Source organism: Poecile atricapillus, chromosome 12, assembly GCF_030490865.1.
Source record: "Poecile atricapillus isolate bPoeAtr1 chromosome 12, bPoeAtr1.hap1, whole genome shotgun sequence".
Classification (NCBI taxonomy): Eukaryota; Metazoa; Chordata; class Aves; order Passeriformes; family Paridae; genus Poecile; species Poecile atricapillus.
In genome coordinates this window covers 6,553,447-6,573,210 of record NC_081260.1, presented here as the reverse complement: position 1 = coordinate 6,573,210, position 19,764 = coordinate 6,553,447, and positions in this window count along the sequence as shown.

Sequence of the window (19,764 nt, the reverse complement as noted above, 5' to 3'; positions counted from 1 at the left end):
TTAGGTAGGTTAGCCAGCATGCTCCAGGGATTTAGGTATTTAAGCAAAGATGTAAATTAAGTAGTGGAAGGTTCTTCTGAGGTATTTAGAATTCATACTTCAAATCTTATTTATTTCAGGTAGTCTGATATAAAAACATAAATACAATAAATCTTTATGACCGCTTTTGTCTATTTTGGAACCCTCCTTTAAGAAGCTGGTTTTTTAGATTCCTGATGTTTATTTATTGTGATGTTGGGAAGGATTTTTTTCAGTGCCTAAACCTATTCCTTTTGAAAACAGATCCTGCACAGGCCAGGACTTTCTGCCTTGTCTTTGTAACTTTGGTGGCACTTTGAGCTGCTTTATGAGAAACACTTATTGATGAATTATACAAATAACCCTCCACTCTGAGCATGTGTGAAGGTTCAAGTTCATTAGAAAAAGTTGATTGAAGTGGAAGGTGAGAAGATTCACCATGATGTATTCTCAGAATGAATGTGGGGGGTTTTGCCACAAAATTTATTATTTCCACTTCAGGTAATGTTTTATAATTGTGTTTAGTGTCAAAGAACATAGTGGAACTTAGGTCTCTTTGTTGCTTGACTACAGCTTAAAAATTAGTTATTCTTAACTGGTGATTATGCCACAGAAATAATGTGGTTTTAATAATACCTGCAACTATTGGATGTGCTGTATTTTGTAGTACCTCATAAATAGTAAGGAATAGTAAAAACCTTTTGCAAGTTCTTCATGGTTGTTTTAATTTATGCTCAAACACCTTTACTACAGTTGGAGTAAATGTGTGCAACAATAGTTTGTGTAGATTATGAGGTTTCTGTGGACTCTGAGGGTTGAACTAATATAGTTGTGTTGCAAGCTTTTATTCTGCTCCCCAGCTCAAAGGGAAGCACAATGCTCCCATATTGGCTGGGTGACCTCCAGCAAATAGAAGAACAGAAAAAGGTGCTAATATGTAAATTTATATAAAATGCTTGCACAATCTGAATTAGCAAAGATGCCAGTGTCTGCTGCATTATCCATGAACAGAACTAGATGATACTGGGCTAAATTATTCTACACATAGACTTAAAAGGCTTTACTTGACAAGAGCGCGCTGTAGAAGGGAAGGGGTAATCTTTTGTAATGACCCTGTCAGTATGGATGTTGGAATTGCTGTGTAGGCCTTCAGTCAGGGGTACCTAAGAGAGTGTGAGGGTACATAAATACAGAGTCAAATTCTTCTGTCAGACAAAAGCCCAGTATGTCAGGGTAGTTGAGGCCAAAGCTGGTGCTGCCACTCTAATGGATGGCTGGGGTTTGCATTTGGGGATTTCACTTTGGCATTGACAGTGACACACTGTGGAGTAACTGCAAAAGCAAAGCCTGGTATTGCTTTGTTTATATGAACCTTCAGTGGCTGCTGCAAAAGATTGAATTAATCCTTATGCTGTGTGGGCTTTAACAAGTTATTTTACTGAAGCTTGTTTTCTTTAACGAAGGAGCAGCTTGTTTTCTTAAATCTGTGATACTCTCAAAACTCGGTGGTTTCAGAATCAACAGCAGCCCATGTGAATGGCCTTATGAGTTAATTAAATTGCTTGGCCTAGTGGTGTAAACTATCTTCAAATCATGTGTAGTGGGATTTAGCTGAAGACAAAAATTGTAAGCATTTTCTATTTGAAGAGAGACAAAGTATTTAAAGTGAAACAAATTCTCTTAGACTCAGGGCTTAGACCTTGGTTTTCTCTGGGGCTGGTTATTTGCTATATAGCAGTGATATGTTGTTCACTCTTCTAGACTTTTTGTATAACACCACTTGGAAATGAGAGAATATTTCAAAAAGTGATGCAGACATGGAGAAATAGAAGCTGTTCTTTTGCAATATGCTATGTTGACAAAAGTAAAGCCATGACTTTGATGTCATTAATTCTTTAAACACTGAGATCTTTAAATTAAGCTTCTTTGTCATGTGAGAAATGAATTCACTGAGGGACCAAATGATTTGTTAATAGATTCTAGGTGTCCTTTTTATTGTAGGAAATGTGCTTGATTTATATGTTTTACCTGGGATGTTTCATGTCACATTCATATGTGTTATCTGGGATGGCCTCTGTATGCTGCCTTAGTTTTGTCCTAGTCCTTTTAAGATAAGAGATCTCTTTTAAGAGATTCTATTATTTTTATGTCTGAATGTCGGGGAGATATATGAAAAAAATATGAAATCATGGGGCCAGATTGCATGATCATACCAGTAAGAGAGGTATTTATACTTAATCAATTTAACTTTCATTGGAAAAAGGATGTGACAGCTGCAAGTAGGTGCTAATTTTATCTAGCCCCCAGCAGATGGAAATATTGCTACAATGTTAGTGATTTCAGTGTCATGAAGTTTCTCTGTTTCAGCGACCTCATGATTCTTTCCTTCTGTCCTAGACTTTAACTTGTTGACAACCATAAATCATCTAAGCTGGCATCATAAATATTATTGCAGAATACAAATCTGATGCCTTTTTTGGCTCTCATTCATTATTAATGTTTATTGAAGTTACATACATATATTGGTTGACATGAAAATAGGCATTTCTAATTATGTTCAGAATAAACTAATCTACCTGTAACTGTGCTGGTCATCTGGTAATGACAAACTGATAAAAAAGGAAGGAGAAAAAACCTCATTTAGTTTCTAGTTTTGATTTATGCCTCAGTTATATAACAAATTATTTGGTGGGAGGGGGAGACAGCAGTAGAAATTAGGGGTATTAAATATTTCAGTTTGTATTATGTACTGTTCTAAGTTAAACTAAAAATATTGCTGTTAAATGAAGAAGAAATTGTGGATTTTTAGAATTATTTGACTGTGGTGACTCTTACTAAAGAAAGCTAAATAAAGGACATACTATGTGTATGTCTGACTATAAGTAATAAACATACATATAATAGAAGTAGAATAAAAAATAGAAAAAGATGGATAGGTATGAAAAAATAAAGCAGAAAAATTGATTCAAAGAAATACATGTACTCTGCCTGGTATATGCTAGTATACTTACATACATACTAGTAAATAAAGATGGAAACTGGAATAATATAGGGCAGTTGTTAAAACTAGGACTGGATGCTATCTTCTTGGTTTGCCCACAGGCAATTCAACTTGGCCTTATTCCTGATAAAGCTTTGTCTAAACTATTTCTGAAAATATCCAGCGATAGTCCATGGGTTCCTTCACTGTCTGCTCCAGAGCTGTCTTGACCATTAGGTAATTATGGTAATTATCTTGGTTCATAACCTGAGTCTTTTCTGCTTAACTTCAGCCTGTCTTGCACTATCCTAACTCCAGCTAATCAAGAGAAGGACGTGTTCCCATCTTGACTATAACTGCTCTGACATATTGAGTTTCACTTTTAAGTCAGTACAATATGTTTCACTGGCAAAAGAAGAACTAAAAGGTCGACCATTGACGTTCTTTCCATGCTTGCCTACTGCCATGTGTATAGGTTGAAAAGGTATGGGGAGAATAAAATTTTAATTCTGCTGATGCAAAATAAATCCTACAGGAGCCCAGTAGTTTTGAATATATTTTGGATACAAGCTCAGGAAGGGGGAAAAAAACGTTCAATAAAAGATCTCTGTCAAATGCCCAGTTTAAGATTATGAATTCTCCTAGTTTGTTTCAGCCTTCCCGCTTAAAATTCCATTCCTTAAGATTGGGAATGAAGGTGCTTTTGTGCTACATATGATCAGCCTTCCTAAGTGTAACAATAAATACAGTTGCAGTAAGCTGTTTGTAGACCATGGGGGAGGATAACAGGAGAGGCCAGGGGAGCTGTGGAAGAGATTTACTTGCTGATGAAATATTCCATGCACAAAATAAAGGATAAATCTGAATAAATTATTTGCAGCAGTGGGTTGGTTTCCAGCTGCACTGTTAATGACATAGTATGTTTCAATATCATTTATGAATTAATTTAGAAAGACCTACAGTATTTAAAGAGCTGGTGAGAAGGTCACCAGTGTAAAACTGCTTTGAAAAACCCAGCATGAGTTTTTTCAGAGAACATCAGATGCCAACATCTGATTCAAATCAGCTTTTCAAATGCTGTGTTTTTGTGAACACTATTCTCATGTTAAATTGTTAATCATTTTGCTAAAACTTTATGTGGTTAGTAAAGAAAAGTATGCTAATACTAATGAGTATTTTAAAGTATGAAAATGCTTTCTGTTACAGTTTTTAAGCCAAAAGAAGACTAGCGAAGTATTGCAAAATGTCTGTACACAAAAATATTATTTTTGAAATTTTGAAATAATTTGAACAGATGCATTAAATACACACACCAAAAGCCTTCCATGCATTTGTACATTAATCTCTGCTTTGAGCACTGCATGAAGTTTCTTTCCTCGCCTGGGGAGATCAGTTTTTGTGGATTCCTAGCAAAGTAAATTTTAGGGTCTGCTTCTCAAGCAATTGTTGTGGGCTACTCCATTTTCTGATGGTTTAACAGAAGAACAGAGACATAGCTCCTTCAGACAAAAAAGGTGTGTTTTCATCTAAGTTGTATCTTGCCTTCAGACTTAGAGCCCTGTTATTGTCTTCTGATATTCAGTTCTATGGATGCACTTTGTAGATGCTTAGCCACAAAATGAGTATCTTGATTCCTCAAGAAAATGAAAAAGCTTGACCTGCCTTGAGACAGGGGTACTCAGGCTCATTTTAACTGTTTTTCATTGTTTTTCCTTGATGCATTTTCATTCTATGCAATCAGACCATGTGTCTGATTTTTGTGAGTAAGGGGTGGAATCAGGCATATGAGTCTGCAATTTCTTACAATGGTATCAGTTCTTGGATTGCTGAAGGAGACAGGAGTAATAGGACTTTTGTTATTTATCTTTTTTTCAGTTCTATGTAGATAGAACTAAAGTTTTAAAGTTTTACACTTTTCAGGAGAGTTTACTTAGAGGTATTTGTAACATCTAGGGAAAAAGTAAAATCTTTGCATACAATAATGTATGCAACGGAGGTTTTGTCAATCACTATTATGCTGCATCCTGTCAAAATCAAAGCTTCCCCAGGAAGAAGGGAAAAAACCTGGTTGGTTGTGTCTCTAGGCCACAGTTATGAGGGAAAGTAAAATAGCAAGTGATTGGACAAAATAATGGTGCAAACTCAGGAGAAAAACATATGAATATCTTAAGAAAAATAGAAAATTATGCATGCTTCCTCTGTTGGCTTTATGTGTTATCAAGAGGCACCTTAAACAAAGTGAAATTTGTCCTTTCTTGTGGACTACAACCAAGGAGAACTAATTTTCAGGAAAAGTTTTCTCCTGTGGACTCACAATCAGTCTTTAGGTCAGAATAAACGGTAATGGAAAAGTGTGGTTATTAAGTCTAATGCATGGTTTCTAGAGAATAAATCTGAGAGGTCATTTAATAGGGTATTATCATACAGAAGCTTTCAAGGCTGCAGATTGTGATTTGGTTAATAAAATATGCTGAATATTTAACAAATTTGCATCATGTATACTTCCCTTATCGCTGTTGAATCATTAAATGAGAAAATGTAACTCCCAAGAAACTTTAAGATGAGGATAGAAGTAAAACTCTTCCTTCCACGAAGCCAATATATTTCTGTGAAAAACAAAACAACAACAAATAAGAACAGAAAAATTCCTCAAAGCCTAATTAAATGGTTTTGCAGGCAGGAACAGCTGCTAAAGCATTTTGCCTGCAGGATTTGGGAACAGAGAGAGCACAGCTGATCTGGAGAAGAGCCCGAGGGTGCCACAGGCTCTGTCGTGCCTCTGCCACAGGTGACTCCTGGCTTTTGTTTTCAGTGCCTCCTGCTGAACCTGCATACCTGAAGTCAGGAAGGGCCAGCAGAGGCTGTTCAGAAAGTTCATCCTCTGCCAGATCAACTGGTCAAATGTAGCGTAAGAGATGAGTTTTGGGAGTGGGGGTGTGGTGGGGTAAAGAAGAGAGATGTGAGCAAGGAGAAGTCTTACCCAATCTCTGCACTTCAAGACTGGCCATGGCATGCTTTTGTTGTTGTTTATTTTGCTTGTTTTGCTTTTTTAAAAAAGATTGATAAACTTCTGTCTCAAATATTTGGACTTTTTTGTTGATTTGTTTTTGCTTTTTTTTGTTTTTCAAGAAACTTGGGATGACCTTCTACAAGCTTTATAAGTAAGCCATTTAATTACTTTCTAATGTTATTGTTAGGTGCTTAATTTTAAACCTCCTTGCTGCATAAATAAATGCATTGCATCTGACCATGAAAATCAGTTCATCACACCACTTACAGAATTTAAGAAGAGGGTATTCTTCATGTCTTTCCTTGCATGCTAGCAGGTATTCCTTATCTAATGATTCTTCCTGTTCCCCTGTGGGAAGTTTCCTACATATTTTTGGAAGGGTCCTGCCCTTTGAAGGGAATATCTTGAATTGAAATTAGGTTTCAAAGAGATTGAAGGCTTTTATTACATTTCAGACATATGCTCTTGAATGCCTTTGAAAAATTGATTCCAGAGGCACACAGAATCCAAAGCATCTCCTCTACCATGCTGCCTGGTGTAAGTTATTTTTTACATACTTCAGTATATAGGTAGATTGAAAAAGAATTTGTCTACTGTGATTCACTAATACAATTTTTTTTTAAATTTATTAATTAATAAATATCTATATGGATTAATACTATCTATATATAAAACCAGTTTTTGTCTTGTTTCCTTCCCTCCTTTGACAAACACTGAATATGTCACAACTCCCTCTAATTTTACAGAGGGGTGGAAGAGGAAGAAAATATTTTTCTTTGCTGAAGGGAGGGAATTTTAGAAAATTTTAAAAAAATGTTTCAAACAGAAAAGTTTGTTAAAGAAATAAGATTATATTTAACCCATAGTTTTTCTTTTAGGAAAGGATTAAATAAGAAACAACCTAGGGAGGCAGCATTAATTTAAAATTAAGATGCTTCACTTAAATTTAGAAAAATTAGAGGTTTTATTCTTGAGCTTTTCTAAGAGCTGTGGTGTGATTTGAGGGGTGAGTTTTTATGCCTCTCTTTTCACACTGGCCATAAATGGCCATATTCCTGTAATCTGATTTTATGAAATAATTTCAGCTTCTTTTGGAATGAACTTTGGATTTGAAGTATATTCTTAGAGCAGCTCTTTTTTATGAAAACTTGTTCACAAAGAAGAAAACTGAACTAAAGAACATAACATTGGCGGAGTTCTCTTGGATTGTGGCATGAAATTCAAGTGTTTTTGTTATTTGTGAAATAATTCTTCCAGTGCACTGAAGTATGTAAAAGGAAGGATTGGTGTATTCCTGGGGAATTCTAGCTGGTTGTGGAATTATTTAGCTCTTTTGTTTTAATGATTGTGAGAAAGTGAATCTAGGTGAGTCCTTTCAGCTGCAAAGGGAGGCCTCAAATTTGGCCAAAAGTTTTGAAGCTGAAGAATCTCTGTAGGTACAGGGAGAGCAGTCAGAGCTGTTCTACCCTGCTAGCTGAAACATTTCTATAGCCTTGTCTGCTACTGTCTGTGTTGGAACAATGAAAACAATGTTAAAGTATTATGTATAGAGCGCAGATTTCTTGCTGTAGGCCATATTAGATGAGAGTTCATTCCTGGTTCAGTTCTTGATCTAGTTCTTTTTGATGTCAATGTTTAATTTTGTCAAGGGAATATGAGAATATGCCACTGCCAAATCCAGGCATGTTGTAGATATTTCACTTGATCTCTAGCATCTTATTGTAAATGCAAATCCTTGGAAGATATGACTGGCACTGAATGCATAATACATCCTATTTGTATTTTGGGATGCTGTGGAGATAAGAAAATGGCAAAGTAGAAGCCTGATTTGGGCATGTGGTTTGTACTGCCTTTAAAGAGAGTGGTGCTAGATCTCTCTGGAATTCTAGTTAATTTTCCCCAACAGTGTATTGTCAGCTGGGGGAAAACTTTCATGAGTGTCAGTGCTTAACACTACGTAAAACAAAATATGGTGTTCAGTGTATCTTTTAGGTGGGGACCCGATCTAATACAGATTTTTCTGCTAGTAGCATTGCTACTAAGTTTTCCTATCTTTTCCCTCCACTTCATCTTCTTAAGAGCATTTTGGAATATGAACTATTTGGAGCATAGTTTGGCTTCTCAGGTGGACTTCAGAAGACCACAGGAGCTCCAGTGATTGTGTAAAGGCAGGGACACATAGCCAGATTAGTTGACCTACCTGAAATGTAGGGATTGAGGATATCTGATACCAGGATTGAGCGAGGATCACGAAAGGGAATGGTGGTTGCTGGGATGAGGAGGAGGCAAAGGGAGCTTTGAGGTCCATCCATGTCCATGTGCCCCCCATGCTCCCACAGCCCTGCCTCTGCTCCAGGGTGTGCAGAGCAGGAGCAGGGAACTGCTGGCAGGACCACAGACTGGGGCAGCCTGGCCTCACTGCTGACCTAGATCCATCCACAGCTGGACTTCCTAAGCTTTACTTTCAGCAATTTTGTGGCACTTCAGATTACTGATGCCTTTAATATTTAAAAAATACTTAAAGCTACAATAAGTATCTATCTACATAATGTGTTACCAATAGGTGATATGATATCCCTAAATAATTGGATTTTTGGTAGATGTTATAGTTTTGTGATGGAAACCATGTTTTGAATAAAAATCATGGCTGCCCTGGACCAAATATCCTAAAATAACCATTATGAATATATGTATATTTTGGGGTATGTGTATATAAATATATATATAAACTCTGGGTTCAATGTGTATTTTTAAATGTACTTTACATAAAGTTATTGAACAAGATGCCAGTTGTATGCAATTCAGCAAGGTTAAGTGCATTTCTGAAAATCTAACAAAACTATGTTGTCATAAAATTAAGACATATGAGGATATACAGCTTTCTAACAAGTCAAAAATGGCAGAACCAGATTAAGATAAAATTCCTGACAAAAGGGCATTGTAAATTAAAATTCTTAAATAAACTGTGGAGTTTTTGCAAGATTTTTTTTTCTGTTCAGAACAAATATTCTACGAAGTAGTAAAGATACTCTTGTGCACCAGAGCAAAGAGGCTCTTGCATTTCAGTGTTTGAAAGTTGTTAGAAGTGTTATTTATTAGTTGTCTGAGATACAAATAGAAACCATTAGAGTAAATGAGCTCCTAATTAAAAGAAGGCAAATTGTTGTTGTGGGGTATTGACAGAGGAGAAACATAACATAAAACTGGGATCTTTTTTTTTTTCCTGTAAGTTTTATTGGATGTGCTACAAAGAAAGTGGTTATTGGCTTTACAAACCCTGAGAACAAGGCCACGAGTTTTAATTAACAAATCCAAATCAGTTGTTAAATTCTTGCTGTTATAAATACTAAATAATGACCTCTGAAGTTCTAGAAAATTAACTAGAAAATTAACCAGATTTTTTTTATGGTTTGGTTCTAAAGAGAATATTCTGGGCATCTAAGAAAACTGTTCACATCAAGTTTGACATTAGAGCAGGTTCATTCCAAGAAGTGGGGAGTGTACAACCAGAGGGATCATATTTCATTAAATAAATACTTTATGTTTACAGGTAATTGTGTAATAGATATGTAGCGCGGAATTTAAGTAGTTCTTGTGCCTGTGTCTCTTAACCAGGAGTGTTTTCTTTGTGCCTTAGTAAAAACTTAAGTGGAATGAATTAGTGTAGTCTGCTAAACACCTCCCCAAGGCCCAAAATATGAATGTCCTAAGTTCCTTTGATAGCAAGAGATTTAAGTGAAGCCATTCAAAAATTCGTTTATTTTTTTTTTTCTACTCTGAAATAGTTTGAGGTATATATTTTTGCTTTTAAATTATTAAAAGGGATTAATATAAACATTTCAATTAATTTGCTCTGTTGACATCTGTCAGTCTTCATGTCTGAGGTAAAGCTGAGTAGGCTTTGGTTTAGTGCCAGTGCCAAATCACAAAAAAAAATCACTTTGACTTGTGGTGACCAGGGTTTTGCCACCTTCAGGCCTATTCTGTTGTTGACTTTTACACAGGTATAAGCTTATGTGCAGCATGAATTGGTTGTTACTACTTTCCACTGACTCTCCTTGTGTGTCCTGCTGGTGTTCACTTTTACAAGGTAGGTTTTTTGTTTCAGAGGAGCTATAGCAGTGTAATGTTAATTCAAACCATAGCTTATTGTTGTGGTAACTTTCATATAGGCAAATGATGGGAAGGATTGTAAATTGAGGCTTGTTTCTATTTAGATAATAAAATTTGAATGTGTTAAAGTACTCTGAAACATTTTAGCACCTTGTTCTTGCCCACAAACAAGAATTTTTAAAAATCAGTGTTCACGGTTGGACTTAAGCAGTTTAATAGTAATTCCTAGTGTTTCTTCAAAGTCCCTGTGCTTGCTGTAATGAGCTCTAGTCTGGCACATTCAGTTTGATCCAAGTCTGGCCAGCCTCATTAAGGGATGCTGTGCTACCCACACAGGGCTGTGCAGGTTTGGGAGGCAGCTTTGTATGAATCTGCCTAGCATGCTGCAAGCATATGGAGATCTGCTTCAGTAAAATAGGTTTTCATCATATTACCATCATTTATTCAAGGGATGCATAATGGACCCTCATTTGTTACACAGCATAATGAGAGAGAAAGCAGACTTCTATTTAAACATTTATTGAAAATTATGTAGGTGATTTTATTTCTACTATTACATCATACTGATTGTTTAAGAAACTTTTTCCTTTTGTTATTTGGGGTTTTTTTCTCTGTTTTCCAGTTCTGCTTATATTTCCTCAAACTTAAAGCTACAATAAGAACAGATCCCCTCAGTAGTAAAAGGCTACCGGGGACTGACTGGATCCATCTGTCAGAGAAGGGGTAGAGAATCTTTAGAGAATAGGATTGACAAACTGGTAATAAGGGCTTTAAACTAAAGGTGCCTGTGAAAGGGAATCTCAGTCCACCCCACTCCTACCAGTTTGAATCCAGGGCCAGCAAGAGACGCCAAGAGGAAGAGGGGAATACAGCTCCCATTTTGAAAAAGAGAGGGGAAGGAAGACTGAAGGAACACGGTCAGTTGGTCTCACCTCTATGCCTGGCAAAATGATGGAGCAGATCCTCCTGGAAGCTGAGGAGACACAAAGAAAATGAGTTGATTAGTGACAATGTGGCTTCACTAAGGCCAAATCGTTGCTGACAAACCTGGTGGCCTTTTATGATGAGGTTACAGCACTGGTCCATAATGGAAAAGTAACTGACACCATCTGCCTGGACTGGTGCAAAGCACCTGGCATGGTCCTGCTCAACATCCTGGCCTCTAAACTGGAGACACATGCACTTGATGGATGGAGGGGGTCTGGGACCTCAGAGCCCCTTCCACTGCCTAAAGGGGCTCCAGGAGAGCTGAAGAGGGACTATTGGCAAGGACATGGAGTGACAGCACAGACAGGAATGGCTTTAAACTGAAAAAAGGCAAGTTTAGATTAGACATTAGGAAAAAAATATTCCCTCTGAGAGTGGAGAGGCAGTGGAACAGTTTGGCAGAAAGGTTCTGGCTTTCCCATTCCTGGAAGTGTTCAAGGCCATGTTGGATGGGGCTTTGAGCCACCTGGTCTAGTGGAAGGTGTCATCCCTCTTTGTCAGGAGGATGGAACTAGGTGATCTTTAAGGTGCCTTCCAATCCAAACCATTCAGTGATTCTATTATTTTCTATTTCCAGACTGAAATATCTTTGAATTTATAGATACTAAAATAATCATTAGATAAAAAGTACTTTCATTTTCTTGCAGCTATCACATAAATGTTAATTTTTACACTTTCTATTTTGTAGACCAAGGAGCACTCTTCTAAGGGAGGGAAAAGTTTCTTGAGGGGAGAAATAATTTTTTTGAAATTAAGTATATCAGTTTTAGGCACAGATGATATGGATATTTATGCTAATGATGGTTGAGTCTTGGGGTATGTGTACTGTGGTTGTCATTGGCAACTTAACATTAGGTTCTGTTGGTAATTGCAGCTGGTACCATGTCTGACTGGTAAAAGCAGTATCACAGTTCTGTAGTTAGAAGAAGTGACTAATACTAGGGTTTTTAATGCCTCCCACTGCAAAACAGTGTGTCATTACAGCACTTTCTAAATATATCTCATCATGCATTTATCTTTTCCTGTGCTGATTGACTCCTATTCTCCTGAGACATATTTAAATGTAATTTTATCTTTCAGTGGCAGAAATTTTGATAGTTTATCCTGGAAAGAAAATGACATTGAACAATATTTTGAAAAGAAAAGGCAGGAGAATTTCAAGTCAGTTTTGCTTCTGTGTTGGCAAGTGCTAGTTCTAGCATTAGCTGTAATTTTTAGTAAAAGGAAATGACATTAATTTGAGGGGATATTTGGATAATTTTGGCAGATTTTCTATTTTCAAGGTAATGCATTATTGCACTCCAAATGGTTGCTTTGCTATTTTTTCTTTACTGTAGCTGCAGAAAATATTTAATATGTTTGGAAAGGAAAAAGCTGAGCACACCATTCTGCCTTAACAACAAATACATTCAATGACAGATGGCTATGCATGTTGAGTGTTGTTTTAAGCTATAATTGGATGCTTATGTAAGTATGCTTAGTCAAATATGTGTAATTAAGCTTTCTTGTTAGGTAGGCTAAGTTACAGGGCAGGCCACGTCTCAAAGATGTCAGAAGTAATGGTTATACTGGACTTGTTCTGTTGAAACACTTACCTAAACAAAACCCAAATAGAAGCATCTACTGTTTTCAGTTATTGCCGTTTACTGCAAGGCCTTCAAAATCAGATGAAGATGAAAATTAAATGACATAAAATGCCATGGGAGGTTTTGTCTGCTCTATTTTTATACCTCAAACCATGGTACGTGTCTGAGAGAGGGAATGAGAGTTGCAAGTAACATTTATTAACACAGCTGGTAGCTTCCTTATTGTAATGAGGTATAATAGAAGTGCAGAAATTTCTAGTGGAAGACAGTAAATTGGTGGATACTAAGTAGAGTCTTGAAAATTGATATGGTTGTGTGAAATCCATACTTAGTGGGTAACATCCTAACTGTGAATGTTAGGAAAACTACACAGTCAGTGGGCACCAGGTGTTCCTGGTTCTTGATGATGAGTAACCCCAAGCTGCAGAAATACCAATGTGCTGTGCTCATCTACTCTTGCTGAGATGTGGAAGGAAAGTTCTCCCCAGGAGATAAAATGTTTTTGATGTCCAGAGTTGACAAGAGTACTGAGATATTTTTTGTTTGGTCACCTATGAGGTAGCCTGACATAAATATTTAGCATCAGGATTTATTTTCCTCTTAATTATTGTGTTCAATTTACCACTGCTTCTATGCTTGTAGAGAAAGCCTTCATTCTCCTCTCACATTATGAAAATAGAGAAAAGCAGCAATTTTGGAAGAGTTCCTCATGTTCAAACCAAGTTTAATTAGTTGCTATATTAACATGAAACTTGGCTTAGGTCTTTAATCCAAAGTGCTGAACTTGTCAAAACCATGGAAAATGTGTTCCATACTTATATTTCTCTTACAATCATTTCAAAATGTGATTGTTAGTGATTAACATATTCTTCATGGACTTGCCCAGAAAACATTTACACACATTTACACACCAAGGTGACACCTAGGCCAAGGTGTTTTCCATGATACAGCTAAGAATAAACATCTCTTTTACCATCAATGTGACATTAGGAGAAGTATAAAACAATACCTATATTCAGGTTTAAACTAGAAGGTTTATTGTTTTGAAAGCTTGCCTGTTTTCTATGCATAAATCATACCAAATTTAAACAGAAGCCCTCTTCTGGCAGAATGTTTTTAATAATACCAATGTTTGATATTCTCTTCACTTTCCTTCAGCAAGAAGGGTTTGCAGGAGGTACAGTGATCATCCACTTTTTCTTCTGACTGTGAGCTCTAAAAGGACATTTGCTGGTGCTCTACCCATGGGTGGATTCTCTACTCTAGGTACCCAACAGAATCTTTGCTTTTGGCTCTGTACTTGCCCCCCGGAAGAATAAAGGATTACATGTAGCTGCTATGTTTTTGTCTCCTTGGAAGGTTTTGCTGTCTGTTTAGAACTGTGTGGCCTGAAATTTCTGTATTGTTTTCCCCAGGAATTGCATAAGGATGAAACTGCATTTCTGAGTCATTTCTGAGAGCAAGATGCTTTCTAATTAAGCGCTTTAAACTCAGGCTTTCCAGGTATCTTGCTGCATCTAGTCTGGAGTCTTAAGCAGTCACAAGGTGATTTCAAGTTGCTGGGCAACCAGGAAATGCAGTAAATTTGGAAAATAGCAGTATTTCCCCCCATAACTATTCCCACGTCTATATAAATTCTGACATATTGTTTTCTGTGCATCATCAGTAAGTTTAAAATGTCAGGGCTTTTATTAAAATTGATTTGATTTCCCTTCAGATGAAAAGACAACATATGTACCATTTTAATTGTTGTCATATTTAGATTACAGAACAGAATTGGTCAGAAAATAATTTGGATAAATAATTAACCCATGATCTTAGTTTATTTCAGGTACCTTACTTTCCTTATCTATCAATTTTCAAGGAATATTGATGGATACAAATGATAAACTGTAACTAGAATTTTGTTTCTCTATTTATAAGGTGAATTTTTCATGTTACCTTAACTCTGTGGTTAGGTGTAAGAGAAAATGAAGCCCTGAAGTGTTGCTTACAATTGAGTGTTGACACTTGGTAATAGTAATGAATTTATTCCATACTTCCTTCCATTCCATTTATTCCATAATTCCTTCATTTACAAGTTTATCTGTGTATTTTAAGCAAGAACACCAAGTACCAATATTTTCCTGTTACTTACACAATATCTTGAGTTGTAAGGGACCCACAAGGATCATGTAAGCTCATCTCCTGACCTTCTAAGGACCACTGTTGCAGTGTGTTTCTTGTTACTGGTATGTTCTGTTATTGCCCTAGTTGATGGTTTGGTCCAAATGAGACCCTCCCACCCCACGTTGTCAATCTACCCTGAGTCTCCTGTCAATCTGTCTTAAGCCCACCGCATACTTGAAATTCCACTTTGGAAATCCCTTAAACTTCGGTTTTTGATTAGTCCATGTGACCCAATTTCCCCCCCTACCTCCCTCACTGGATGATGATTTTGTGAATCCTGCCTTTTACCCTCCCCAGGACCTCTCTGATTAGCTGATGCTTTGTACCCTCTCTTTGAACCGCCTCCCTATTTCAGCTGTTGCATGCTTGCACTTTCTGTCTTTTGCCCCCAGGATTCCCCAGAGCAATAAATCCTCTATTATCCCATGCAAAAGACCTCCCTCTTGTCCTTGTCTCCTCAGAGCACAGACTGACAGCCAAAAAGCCATAGAGCGAGTGCTCTAGTCACACCTCGGGTCATCCTGCTCCTGGTGTGTGACCCACTCCTGTCACAGGCTGAAGTGATAGAGCCAGATAAGCTCCTGCCCATGCATTAGACCCCTCCTAAAATCTCACCATGTGTCTGAGAGCTTTGTCCAAACACTTCTTGCTCTTTCAGGCTTGGGACTGTGACCACTGCCCAGGGGGCTGGACTCTGTTCCAGTGTCCAAGCACCCTCTCTGTGAAGAACTTCCTAATATCCAGCCTGAACATCTCCTGCCTCAACTTCATCCAATTCCCTTGAGTCCTGTCACTGGTCATGAGAGTGAAGAGCTCTGTGCTTGTCCTCAGCTGCTCCTCTGGAGGCTTCTCCCTCAGAAAATACACTATCTTTGCAGCCTTCTTTGGATTCTCTCTAACATCTTTATACATTTTATATAATCCCAAAGTCCTCAGCTTCTCAGCATAGGCACTCCCTCAAAGCCCTTCACACCCTGCTGCAGGGCAGAGGGGCCCTTGAGAGAGCCAACAGCACCTCCCAGTCTGCTATCATCAGGAACCTTGCTCATTGTGCAAGGTTGTGTGCAACCTGTGCTCATTTTGCATTGTGCAGCTCATACAGCCAGATTGCTGATAAATGTGTGAAAGCAAAGTCTGGGGTCAGTTTGATCTGACTGAGAAGCACAAATGTATTCTGTGAGCACACAGGTTACTGCTGAGAACTTTTGTTTTTAAATTTGCACTTAGTACCAGATGAGATCTGAAGCAAACTTAGCTTCACTAAGGTGTAAGGCTCTGGAAAAGGTTTTCAGTCTTTGCTTTCTCCACTAGTTTGAACGATAATATATTTTGTTGAAGGAAATTCAGATGTTTTAATTTTGGGTATTAGTTTTATCAATTACACATGCTCTTGGATATGAACTTTTCATCCTAGTGAATAGAGTATTGAAAGAAAAATGCTGCTTCTTTTCTTCTCCTACCTTCCTAGACAGAAGAGGAATACAGCATTTTTGGAAATGCTTTCCTTGCAACTTCAGACAACCTTTTGTTCTGCTGTTGTCTATAGTTTTCAAACAGTTAGGAATATCTGCATTAGTTTTGACGTGGTCAAAGATCCTTTATTTTTTTCTTACTTTCAGTAAATAAAAAGAAAACCTTATTATTTTTGATGTTGCTGTCTGGTTGCTATTAATATGAGGGAAAGAAATGTCCTGTTTGTGTTTCCTAGCACAGTTCATCTTGATTTAAAAAGAAAAACAGTACCACGCTCCTGAAAAAGCCCTGAAACCACCATGCCCCAGAACAAATAGACATCCTAATAAAGGAAATGCTTCTTTGGGTGTTATGCTAAATTAACTTGGGAAGTGAGGAGGCATTAAAGATTGAGCATTCTTCTGGGATTTGGGATTGTTTTGATGATTATTTAAAAACAAACCCTATAATTGATAAATCCAGCTAACAAACCAAATAACAACCAGTAAAAAGCTACCTCAAAGACTATTAAAAACTCATTTTAGTATTTAAACATTTTTTGGGTTCTAAGTAAATGGTAGCCATAACTTTGTTTAGATTAATAAACACCTTTGCTGCCACAGTCTTTATTTTTAGTCTTTTAATGTGTGTGCTGTGCAGCAGCTTGTGGAGTTTTAAGTTAGAGCAGAAATATTATCTATATAGCCCAGAGAGGAATTAGTATTAAAAAACATAGATTTTTGAAAAATTTGTATTTGGTCTTCACAAATTCCCACTGTTTTTCATCTTTCTACATGGAAATGGAAGTTGCAACTACTTGATGCAGTTCTTGTCATTGCTTTATTCTTAATAAATGCTTTGAAAATACATGCTTTTACAAGAGGAATTCATCCATTTCCTCTCAAAGTCATTGTGGGGATGCAGTTATTTTTCACATCAAAGCCTACCTTCAGAAATGTTTGGAAATGTAGGCAACATCTTTTAATCTTTTTCTCTTTGTGAATATTTTCTGCTAGTTTGAAAGCCTTAATTCTACTATGATAGCTTTGCACTCTCCTCTATCTTTAATTGCTTATTGCTTTGTCTTCATATCCATGCTGTTGTTCTCAAGCATACCTGCACAAGTAAAATTAACTCTTAAATATTATTGCCACTGCCACTCCAGCAGTTTGAAACACTTTTTTTTCCTCTCAAAACATAAACTTGTGCTTCATAAAGTACATAAAAAATTTAGCCTATTTAGTCCAAATACTGCTTTAGGATTTCTACTCATCTAGCCTAGGAAGTAGGTGTGACTTCAGAAATAAGAATATATGAATATATATCTATCTTTTTATAAATAAACCTACCTACTTTTGTTTTAAGTTAGGTGGGGATGCAAAATTGATGGAATTTTTGCTGTTAGATCAAAGTTGTGATCATTTGCTCCCTTCTTCAAAAACAGACATAAAAAGCAAAAATCACTTTCTATTAATCACTTTTTATCAAACTAAAATCTGTGTTGTAGCATCTGTGTGTTTTGGTATGGGAATTATTTTGCTTTTGTGGGAATATATCTCTATAAATATCTAGCAATGAATGCTTTAGATGTGGGTAATTGGTGGTTGTCTAGTGAATTCAACCATTATATTTATCATAATTTTGTGTGCAGTCAAAATTATTTATTGAAATATAAAGTCACTTGTAGGTAACTTCTGTCAGGCAAAGTATTTCACAAAACAATTTCTATCTTTCATTCTTTCAAGTTGGCATACATATCCATATGTAGCTACAGATGTGTATATATATATAAAAGTGTATATATATATAATAAAAGTCTTTAAGAGCATTTTCTTATAAACTTATCTAAAGCTGCCAGCTACAGAAAACAAAATAGAAAGCTCGAGTTTATTATATTCTAAATTAGTTCTGAATAAACTCCATCAGAATAAATTCTATTTAAGAGCTCCATCAGTAAATCCCAGGTACTGCTTACTTAAAATATTGCATGCTATTTAAGTGGAGAAGCCTGCCAGCTGCTCATCAGTTTCTTTAGTCAACCACCTATGTGGGAATGTGGCAGCATTAATTTAGAGTTTAGATGTATTTTCTTGCACCTAATGTTATGTGAATGTATATGTTGTAAAAGATCCTGGGAATTTAAGAGCTGCTAAATGTAAGTTTTGCAAATTATTTCTGTAAAGCTTCGTATTTCTGGTGGAGAAGACAGTGGGACCTCGCTGCTTTTTATTTTGCTGATAATTGTACCAGTATTCTGTATAAACTAGGAAAATGAGAACCTCGCCATATTTCTAAGCCTTTTTGGACATATGTTCAGCAGAAGACAATTTCATGCAGACTCGTGCAATTATAGCCTCAAAAACTTACTGATGTGTGTGAAGTTCTTATTTCATATTTCATGTCTAACTGGGAAGCTGCAACTACAATACTTTTAAAATTTAATGATACTTTGAGCCTATTTAAAGAAAACCTGACTTTATCTTAATGTGTGAGATGCAGTAAAATGTGCACTTATCTTCCCATGTCTCCAATATTTTCATCAAAATTAAACCAGCATTTATCTAGTGGTCTCTTGATCCTTTTATTTATTTATTTTCTGAAAATTTTCTTGACATTTTTCCTGAAAATTTTCCTTCTGTTTTGTTAATCAGTCTCTTCAAAAATTGAGCTAGATTCTTTGACAAACTTATCCAGGCTTAAAAAGCTTTTTCTGTTAACCAGCAGTGCTTAATAAGAATGTAAAATTTTGTGAGAAAAATATGTTTTAGTATAGTCTGCAGATGAAAGCAGTTGAAGGGTGATAATTTAGAAGCTGTTTAACCCTCGGTGGAGAAGCTAAAAACATTGTCAGAGAGAAAAGGAATGTTTTTATATTAATCATGTAAAAGTTACTTTTGGAAGAGAAGAGAGGGTCTTCATCAATATAGTTCCTTAAAACAAAATGGGAATTCTAGGAGCAGGGGTGAGATATTTGGTGTGCTTTGTGTGAGAGAATTCTGGTAAAGGTGGGTTTTCAACATTCCATTTTCTGTAGAAGGTATGTGTGCCATGTAAAAGAGAATTTTAAAATCGCATCGGACAAAACTCAAGCAAAGTTATTTCAATATAAAGTAAAAATTTTGTCAAAAAAAGTATAATATCCTACTTATAAAAGTAATGCTGGACGAATGGCCTAATCTTTCTGAATTATAATGAAAGAGAAACAAAATCATCATAAATAGGTAGTGATCCACAGTCAGTTTCCCACACTTAGTTATTTTGTGGAAGTTACATCATTTAGACTAAGTGGATGTTTCTGAAACATACTGTATGAGAATACTTTATAACTATTTTTCAGCTATCACCATTGGAAAAAAATCTGAATGGTCTTTTGGCAATTATGTCCTGGAAGAGTTGGAACAATTGCAGAGATAGAATATCTGACTTGTAAAGTAAGAATATGCATTTCA